At 38.6% G+C, this 10,431-nt stretch overlaps 1 non-coding gene across 1 annotated transcript; it reads left to right on the plus strand.

Moving 5' to 3' along the window:
* The first annotated feature begins 8,919 nt into the window (after positions 1-8,919).
* On the plus strand, positions 8,920-8,961 carry LOC124967639 (small nucleolar RNA SNORD77). The gene has a single exon (XR_007105561.1). It is a non-coding gene; the product is annotated as a small nucleolar RNA SNORD77 (small nucleolar RNA).
* The last annotated feature ends 1,470 nt before the right edge of the window (positions 8,962-10,431 follow it).

Here is a 10,431-nt window from a genome sequence, read left to right on the forward strand (position 1 = left end):
TATCAAAAGCACAAAAGATCAAAGAAACTGATCAATTGGATTTCATTACTCCCTCTAGTGGATTTAAAATATAAACACATTTCGCTTTTTTTTTTTTTTTTTTTTTTGGAAACTATAGTAAAAGATATTTCCATAACAATCACACTAATCAGTGACCATTGTAGCAGTCACTATGGTAGATTAACTTTGCTTTTCTGTGAAGTGCGACAAGAAGGGGGCATGAAGGCATTTTCTGGGGTTATAGAAATGAGCTGCATCTTGAGTGTGGAGTGGTTACACACCTGTACTTCTTTATCAAAACCAATCAGTTTAAGGACAAAGTCTGTGTTTCACTCTATATAAATCTCACCTCAGTGAAATTTTTCTTTTACAAAGTGATCGCCCTGAGGAATGACAAGAGAGGGGACAGGAAGATGGACACAGTGCTGCTTTTTCACTATAGGCTTTCAATCCTTAAAATAAAAAAAATTAATGCATGGGTTTGAATTACTTATTTTAAGTTTTGAAAAATCAAGTGTGCTCCAATTTGAAGCTTCTTCTTATCCTTACTTCAGAAGAAATTCCTGTCTGGGAGGGTCTCAATTAGCATCAATGACCAGGTTCCCCTCTTCCTTTCCTCGTGTCCCTCCAGAGTCAGAACGCTGGTCCAGGGGGTCCTGGAGCAGGTTCTGAGTCAGAAGACTTGCTCTTGAAAGCTGCAAAAGAAACAAAGTTGTAATCATTTATTCTCTGTCATGGGGCCACTGTACTGAACACAGAATCTCTTTAAAAGCTTTAAAAGTCAGAATCTCAAAAGCTTCCATTTTTGAATGCTAAGGCTTATTTGCATATCAAAATTGCCTCAGGATAGTAGGCAGAATTAGAAAATTAAGGAACAACATTAGAAGGGAGAAAAAGAAGTAGGACAAGCACATCAATGTATAGAGCACTTCCCTCTGTCACCAGCAACATTCATAAATAAAGTGTAAGACTCAAAATATCATGGCTGTTGCAATTTGGGTTAGACTATTACGGCAAATGTATTTACTAACTCGACAAACAAATCTTTTTCATTAAAAAAATACACATCTCAACAGCATCACTCCCTCTAGTGGATCAAAAAAAATCATATTTATAAAGAGTTCATCTTTTGGGGAACAATGGTAAAAGAAATTCCCATAAGAATCATCACCCTAACCAGTGGTTACAGTAATGGTCACTACGGTGAATTAATTTTGCTTTCCTGTGTAGTAAGGTTTTTTCTACACCCTCCCTTCTTAAAAAAAATTTAAAAAAAACTTCATCTGAATAATTAACCACTCACAAATCAGAAAATGATAGACATTTCAAACATGACTTACAAGGATAAAAATTTGAAAACTATTGAAGGTAGTATTATCCTCAATATAAATCATAAATATTCAAAGAATTGCACAGTCGCTCTCCAGCAACATGCAAATGAAAAAGCCATTTCAGCATGTATTTGCCCATATGTCACTCCAAAGTGTTTGTTGAATTGAATTGGTGATGGTTTTTAATAAGTAATAATTCAAGTTTCATATCTACTTATTTTATAAAAGTAAATGTTCCAATATTATCAAATTATTCATTAGACCCTCTAATCTCAAATGCTGTTTAGAAGTCTTAGTGAACATTCTGTCATACCATGACTATACCTCATATTTGAGGGCATATATATAATATATAAGTAAGAAAATACCAGTCTGAGTTGACTTGACTTTTGAGTGTCTCACAACTCAGTCACAGATGCCGCAGCTAGAGAACAGACACCTAAAAGGGGCAAAAAGAATAACATTCTGTTGGGCTGATCTCTGTAGCCTAATCCAAGTGCCATGTTAATAACTAAACAACAAGCCATGTTATTCAAATATTTGGGACTGGCTTTACCATTGCAAGTAACTGAATGGAGTTTCACATACTTTTTTTAAATGAAGAATTTGGAATAAGCACACATCTTAGAAGTTCAGGCTCTTACAATAGTGAATTCAGGTAAAATACTGATGACAAGGTTTTCTATGCCTGGGAAGTAACATTTAACAGCAGGCAAAGAGACACATTTCCCACCAAAATCTAATGCCATTGCCATCAACAACCCCACAGAGGCTCAGCTACCTAAAATGGAAATGAAAATATAATGTATGGAAATATTCTCTTAGAAAAACTCCTTAAGGCTTCACATGTATTAATGTATTAGTTTGCAAACATTAAGATCAAAGCCAAAGCAACAAATACATCCTAAAAAGTTTTTCGTCAGATTTTTATTAACGATATACAAGTAGCAAGGCATAAAAAATTAATAGGCTCAAGCCTTGAAATGTCAAACCCAATGATCTGTACCCGTGCTCACCTCCTTTGCTTTTTGTTTCAGTCTTGCTGGCTCTGGGTCTTCTTGCCTCAAGCAACTCTCCATGGTTAAAAAAGGAGAAAGAAAGGTTAACAGATGGTTTAAGAGCCCCTCATCTGTTGCAGTAAGTTAAAAAATAGCAAAGGAAGGAGAATCGGATCCAAGGTGTCAAAAACACAAGGCCTAAATTCATAGACGTGTAATTTCAAGCCTTTAGGCTTACCAATAAACTGTTAAATATTCTGTTTTAAATAAAATCTACTGTAAGTTTTTAAAAATCAACCCAATTGACTTATAACGTGGCTAACTCTTAAATTTGAAAATAAGTTTCTATTCTTCTTTTAAGTAGTTGGAATGCTGTTGGTTGAGTCCTTCCACCCTCATTAGGCCTTCTACATAATTCTGTGGTCCCAAATCTTTCATTTCCAGGAAGGTCCACCCATCCGATGGAGAAGCAGTTGCTGTCATGCAAAAGAAAAAAAAAAGCTGTGCATAATGTACTTTTCCCACTTCCCAGATCCAAAAATATCCTGTGGTGCCAAATTTTCAGTCCCCAAATCTCTTGAACAATGAAATCAATCCTTAATTGCTAACAGTTCTTTGCACACACGTCTATCACAGAAATGTGTCAGAAAAATGAGACAAGACTGCCTCTTTCCATGCTGTTTAGCATGTGCTGACATATGAAGAACCCAAAGAACCATGTGCTCAAGAAAATAAAAATGAAAAATATTTGACTTGAAACTCGAAAAGAAAAATTTGGCCTGTTTTAATCTATATTTATTTGCAACATATTTAAAACAGACAGAATGAAGAGTGACCACACTAAAACCAAACTGCATCCACTTCATCAGAAGACAATGACCGAGACCACCATCAGAGGGACCTAAATTTGGGCACCGACACCAGATGGTAGTTGTGAAGAGAGAGGAGACTGCTTCGCTCTTTGCAGAATGAGCTTCCTGCTGCTGGACTGTGGGGACAGGGGGTGGTCTCCCATGACTGTCACCAGTGCCTATTCCCAGTCCTGGCTTTAGTGGCTGGTCCCTCCTCATCAGGCACACAACTGTCCCATGGCAGAAATCACTGGTGTCCACCCACTTTTCCTTCCTTAGATAAATGCTGCAGATTCTCCCAGCTATAACAGGATCTACCAAACCAGCCTCTTGCCCATCATTCCCTCCTGTCCTCCATCCTCAAAGCCTCCTCACCTCCTAGTGAGAAGATTAAAAGGCAAATAGAGCAGTAAACAAGAGAACGCAAATGAGGGCAGAAAATAAGAACCTCTATTATGCCTAGTTTTATAACTAAGGAATGAGGTGGATGCTGGTGTCATTTCCTGAGATGGGAAAAAATCAGGGGATTGGAGAGAGAAACTCAGGAGCTTGTTTGGGGACACCCCCCACACACACACACAAAGCTTGCTATATCATCAGAGGATCAGGAGAAGAGGATAAGTAGGTGATGGCATAACTCAAAGGAGAGGTCCTAACTGCAGGTAGGACAAATGGAAATCACCATAATGACACTTCTGGAAAATGTGAATCCACAGAGAAAGCAGGCGAGTGGTTTCCAAGGGGCTTTGGAGAGGAGGGAGTAGGTGATGGTGACTTAATGAGTACATGGGTTCCTTTTCAGGGCATTGAAAATATCTTGGAAGTAAGCAGAGCAATGGAAGCACTTCACTGTGAATATAGTAAATGCCTCTGAATTGTACATTTGAAAGTGATTTATATTTAATTTTATGCCGTGTGAATGGTAACTCAATAAAACAAAAGTTAAAAGTTTCGGATAGACAGGAGAAAGGGGTTCTGAAGTCTGTTGCACAGCAGGGTGCCTACAGTCAATAATAATGTATTGTATGCTTCAAAAACTAAGAGTGGAAATTTCAAAGGTCTCACCATGACAGGTAAACAAGTTGATGGATATGTTAGTTGACTTGATTTAATCATTCCACACTATACATGTATATCAAACCATCACATTATACCCCCTAAATGCATATAATTATGATTTGTCAAAAAAAAATATTGATAAGAAAAAAGTAAGGAAATAAAAACACCTGGGAATCATCAGCATAGAGGTGATAATTAAAGTCATGGGGCTGAATGAGATCACCCACAGCCTGAGAGCGGACACTGATGAGCTGTTGCCTGGGGTGCTTAGAACACATGGAGTTTAGGGAGAGCAGAGAGATGGGCGGGGAAGTTCCAGAAGGAGCAGCCAGTGAGGAGAGAGAAACTCTGGGAGAGCATGCAGTCCCAGAGTTCAAGAGAGGAACCATTGGAAAGGATATCATGAGGTCCTATCAAATCTGCTGCAAGTTCAAGTCACCTGAGGATCAAAAGTTAACTACTGAATGTGACAGGATAGAGGCGCTCGGTGAAGATCTGTGTGGGAGGAATGGTGGCAACAATATAGTGTGACTACAGTCGTTTACAGAGAAAATCTGGAGAAGCGTGCTCTGGAAGTTGTACCTGGGTTTGTTTTAATCAGGTTTGGCAAAGCATGCAGACAAAGAAACGATCGTCAGATCCCAAGATACAGAAGACGCAGCATGGCCCTCGGGGCTACGTGGGGAAGCACAAGGGCCCATGGGGAGACAGAAGAGGAAGAAGAGAGCGCATGACCCAGAGCCTTTACTGGGGTTTTCATTGGAAGACCTGGGTAAGACAAATCTCGGGCTGGATAGCTTGAATGATTTCTAGACTATGGGGCTGGCCTCTAGTTGTCCAGTACCTAGTCCTGGGCTGATTTGGAGCAGGGGGAATATTGGCTTAGTATGTGAGAATTTGATAAAGGAGATAAGTAGGGATTGGGGCTCTGGACTGGTTGGTGTGTATCAAAAGTATGCTTGCAAGGAGTTACTTGCCCTCTCTGGGAATTTCTCTAGGAATTAGTTATCCCTGGGGCAGGTGGGGGCAGGGGGAGCAGTCTCTCCAGGATGAGGGCCCCAAGTGCCAGAGCATCAAGATTACAGGACATATGAAAATATCAATGCAAAGTGAAAACAGGAAGTCTAATCAACTCTTGAGAAATTTTGCTATAAAGGGGAGCAGAGGAAATGTGATTCTAAAGGGGGAGGCATGGAGAAGAAATATTTTTGAGAAGAGAGAGTGTATAATACACTTTTATACTGCTGGGAATGAAGGAATGGAGAGGAAAACTGGTAAATGGGAGGATGGATGGCCAAAGTCACTGGCTGGGAGAAGGGATGGGGTACAGGACAGGAAGAGGGTCACTTACAGCAGCAGGAGAGCCAGGTAAAACAGAGGCGGGAAGCTGGTGGGTCTGAGTTGATGGCTGGCGATGAAGCAGTTCTCATTTTACTGCTTCTTTTTCCTCCATGAAATAAGAAGCAAGGTCATCAACTCACCACGAGGAAGGGAAAGGGTACTGAAGATTGGAAGAGAGAAAAGAAAGCAGGAAACGGTGGTTTTGAAGAGCGGCAGAGTGAACCAATTGCCAAAGTGGATTTGTAAGACCAAGCTGTGCTGAGGGCCCGCTTGTGGTTTATGGTCATAAAATTCAAGTTGAGCCAAGTCCATGTGGTATTGGTTGAGGGGGAGAGACTTGGAAATTGGAAGTATTCTAAGAGGGTACAGTTCTGGACCACACACATACAGTTACATTTGTAGTTCCCTAAAAAGGATCGGAAAGATTTAATTCAAAAGGGAAAAGATATTGTCTCCAGGAAGTGGAATTATGGGTACTCTTTGCAAACCTATTTATTTTTTGGGGGTGGGATCTTAAGATTTTGCAAAGAATATGTATTTCAATACACAAAAATAAAGCTATCGCAAAAATGAAAAAAAAAAAAAAAGGAATTTGAATCCAGCAAAATTAGGTTAGGAAAGAAAGCAACTAACCCAATTTCCTATATAAAAGCTATTGCCCTAAATGCAGATGCTTTTGTGACTTCTTACTTGGATATTAATGATAATCCTCTATAACAGGAAAATACTAATGAATCACATAGGGGAAGTGAAGAAAAGCATAATCCTAGAAAATGCAAATCTGAAAAACTACTTAAAACAGAAAAGGATGTCTTAACCGGACACATATACACATATGTCCTCTTCTGAGACTTTCAGGTGAAACAGTTGGGGATGATCTTGCAGCTGTCCCTGGAAGGTGGTGCAAAGAGAAACAATTTCCTGCCAGATTGCCCTGCAAAAGCAAAAGATGAAGGACACATTGGAATGGCCAACGACGCTGATCCACAAACTCATGACAGACCTGCTTGTCTGCAGCCCTACTCTGTTCTAGGATGGCTAGGACAGATGGGCCCCACAGCCCTTTCCTTGTCACATGGCAGACTGAGCACAGAGCTCTGATTTGGGAGGCGTTGGGGCTCCTCCAGCTCTCTGGGCCCTGTAGGCCAACAGGGTATGGAGTCCTGATCACCCTTGGGCAGCCACTCCAGCTGGTGGCTGGCGCTTTCCAAAGATCCTGTCTGTCAACCACAGTTGTTTCATCTAAAAACAGAATCTTCTGGAAGTGTCAATGTTATTAGGACTCACTGTCTAAGCTTGGTCAAGTATGTCAAGAAGGACTGACCTGTGTGCTTAGGGGTAAAAGAAAAATGCCTGATAAGTTTACACAGATGCACCACACTTTAGTTTGTGTGTACTGAATCTTATTCTTAAGTTCTTGTTGGAAGACACCGGGAAGGTACTTGACAGAAAGACCCTTCTTCGCCTCCTCCCACTTTAAATTTTAAGGATGATAAATTACCATGAAATTAATTTAGTTTTGCTATTACACTTTTGCTGTGAGTCCTGAGCCCAGGATATTTTTAATGTTAAAGTCTTTGTAGATGTAACATTTTCTATGCCTGAAATACCTCAGTGTATAATACAGACATTGGAAAAATCTATTAATATTTTGTAAAATGATATGTCTGGTATAGCATTTGACTTTTTTGGGTGTGGGGGACGAACACCATTCTACAAAATGTTAGGGATTTTATTGGATGAACTGCAGAACATGACAGATATACTAATCCCAGTGGATGCAGTTAGAGCTTTCCATGAAATAGGTTTCGAAAGATTATAGCTCATATAACTGGAAATGGAAGGAGGGGTCCTAAGACACACACCCCCCATCCCAATAAAAGGGGAAAATGCTTTTCTTAGTACTTTGGGGGAAGAAAAAAAGCCATCCAACAGGCACAGAGACCATAAATCAGAGGTTCTTTTTGGGATTTTATCATCGATTTAGAACATTCCAGAATGAATGGCTTGTTTCAGACACTTGCCAACTTTACAAGGTTGGCGAAAGTGAAGCGGAATTCTGCTTTGCCTGACCTCATTTAGGGATGGGAATGCACATTCCTTTAGAGTCTGAAACCCTGAGTTTTCATGCTTTAATCTTTCAAACTCCCGTCTTCCCAAGGCAACCTCGGCTTTCATCAGTGCCTCTCTCATAGTCATGCCTCTTATAGTTTTATAATATTTTTAAAAGGTAATACTAGAAGAGTTTAAGGCATTGGTATCTATTTTCCATTAAATAAAGTATCCTGACGCTGTACTGCGGTGTCACCATCGTGCGAGCGGTTTTAATTTTAAACCCATTTCCCCCATTCTGAGGATATTAGAACTTCACCCATGGCACTACTCCCTCATAACTTTCATTTTTAATTAAAGAAGTTAAATTTGCAACAGAAAACACTTTGCTTTCACGTTAGCTTTGTTAATAAAAAGGGAAAGTTAAAACCGGTGTACCTGTGGATAAAATCGGGTGCCCAAACCCAGTTTCATCCTTCTCTCATTCAGCTAAAAACCTGCACCCGTGACAATCAAAATAAAAGAAACAGGGAAAGATGAAAATATTTTAAGACCAATTGTTTGGGCAGATTACGGGTCTAAAAATTGGACTGGATATTTTCATTCAGCAAAGATTTCATAATTCTAAAGACATTTTGACAACTGATACTTAGATAACTAGTCCCGAGGAGCAGCAAAAACCCCAAAGAAAGTGAAGTAGAAATAATTCTTCTCAAAAGGAAACATGATAGGTGCTGATGCACAAGAAGAAAAATTTACAATTATCAAGTCTAACTAAAGAAGTAATATTGAGGTATAAAAACCATATACAGATGTAAAAGGGGTTTTTTATAGTATGAATAAATTAAAAATACCTTTTGACTTGGTTAATGTAAAGGAAGAGAAAAATCTGTTGTCTTTACCAGTTCTGTGTGTCTTCTAAAATCAGACAAAATTTTAAACCAGCAAGCTGAAAGAAACCCCTCCAGATTCTCAAACTATCTTTCTAAACCATTTCCATCTTCTACTTTTTAGATAGATACTCCTGTTTTAAAACAAAAAAAAAAACCCTAAAAACTTGAAATAGAATTTTTTAAATAGTCATCATACTAACCAACAAAAGCAAGAAAAAATATAGTTGAAGTTTTCATTGAACATAATTTTTTTAGGCTTTATGAAAGAAAGATGGAGGACTGACCTGTGGTCATCTCCTGTCTCTCTCAAGACCATACTAAAAATTTAAGGAACTTTAAACAAACGTGTAAGTTCATGAAGAGAAAGATAACAACAAAAAAAAAATTCCTGTACATACTGAATTAAGAAGAGATTTACCATCTGTCTGATGTATCTGAAAACAAGAACAACAAAAAAGAAATACCCTACCTGTGGATGGATGTGTCAAGTACTAATGTGTGAAAGACAGTGTGAACCAAGGCATTCTGGTTTACACCAAAAGATGGGGAAAATACACTCTTCTCTCTCCATCGAATGCAGTTATAGAAATGTTGATGGCATGCTTAGATCAGTTATTCAAGGACTCCAAAAAGAAAAAAATAGATGGAGTTTCTGCACTATTCAGTTGTCATAAATTAAAATGTCAAACTTTATGAAGTCTGACCTGAGATTATAAATTATTTGGGGATGTTTCTTTTCTGATTCTGCCCAGAGTCCAACCTGAGAAAACCATGTTTCCTTACTGGATCATCTCTTGTAACTGTTCATCTGTGTGTTGAGAGCTTTTATCATTGAAGGATGTGTTTCTAGTTCAACATCCCTGACACTTCACCTAGAGATATAGCCTTCTGTTTTACAGATCTGTGGGTCTCTCTTCAAAAACCCTCACCTTCCACAGACCCAGGGCCTTGCATGTAGCAGGGAAAACTCAGGACTCCAGGTGTCTGAAAATTATCACACAGCCCTAGATACCTACTTAGTAGCAAAAGGATTTCAGGATACCTAGTCTATCCTATTGCTGAAAATGAAAAGAACCAGGCTTTCTTTTTTATTTTCCACTTTCTCTAATTTTTACACTAACTGATTTCAAAATACAGATGCTCCTTGACATACAGTGGGATTACATCCTAATTAACCCATTGTAACTGTAAAATATCCCATGTCAAAACTGCATTTCATAGACCTAACCCATCAAGCACCGTAGCTTAGCAACACAGTACATCGTAGTATCAGTTGCTGACCCTGACTGAGAACTGACTGGAAGCTATGGCTCGCTGCTGCTGCCCAGCATCACAAGACAATTTTGTACTATATATCAGTGACCTATAAAAGATTAAAATTCAAAAAATTGTTCAGTTCCTACAGATTACTTATCACTTCTGTATCACTTTTGTACGGTTCAAAAGTTGAAAAATGGTAAGTCAAACCATGATAAGTTGAGGTCTGTCCATATATTAAAAAGCTATATTAATCAAAATAGCATGGTACTGGCAATGAAAACAGACACCTAGACCAATGCAAGAGAATAGAGAACCCAGAAATAAATCTACACATTTACAGTCAATTGATTTTTTTATGAAGTTTCAAAGAACACACAATGGAGAAAGGACAGCTTCTTCAATAAGTGATGGTGGAAAAGCAGAATATTCATATATAGAAGAATGAAAATCTTATTTTACACCATAAACAAAAATTAACTTCAAATGGGTCGAAGTCATAAAAACATTAGACCCCAACCTATAAAAATACTAGAAGAAATATTAAGTAAAAGCTTGTTGATATTGGTCCAGATGGTGGTTTCTTGGTCAAGACTCTAAAAGTACAGTCAACAAAAGCAAAATTTGATAAATGACATTATGTAAAACT

Source organism: Sciurus carolinensis, chromosome 16 (genome assembly GCF_902686445.1).
Source record: "Sciurus carolinensis chromosome 16, mSciCar1.2, whole genome shotgun sequence".
Classification (NCBI taxonomy): Eukaryota; Metazoa; Chordata; class Mammalia; order Rodentia; family Sciuridae; genus Sciurus; species Sciurus carolinensis.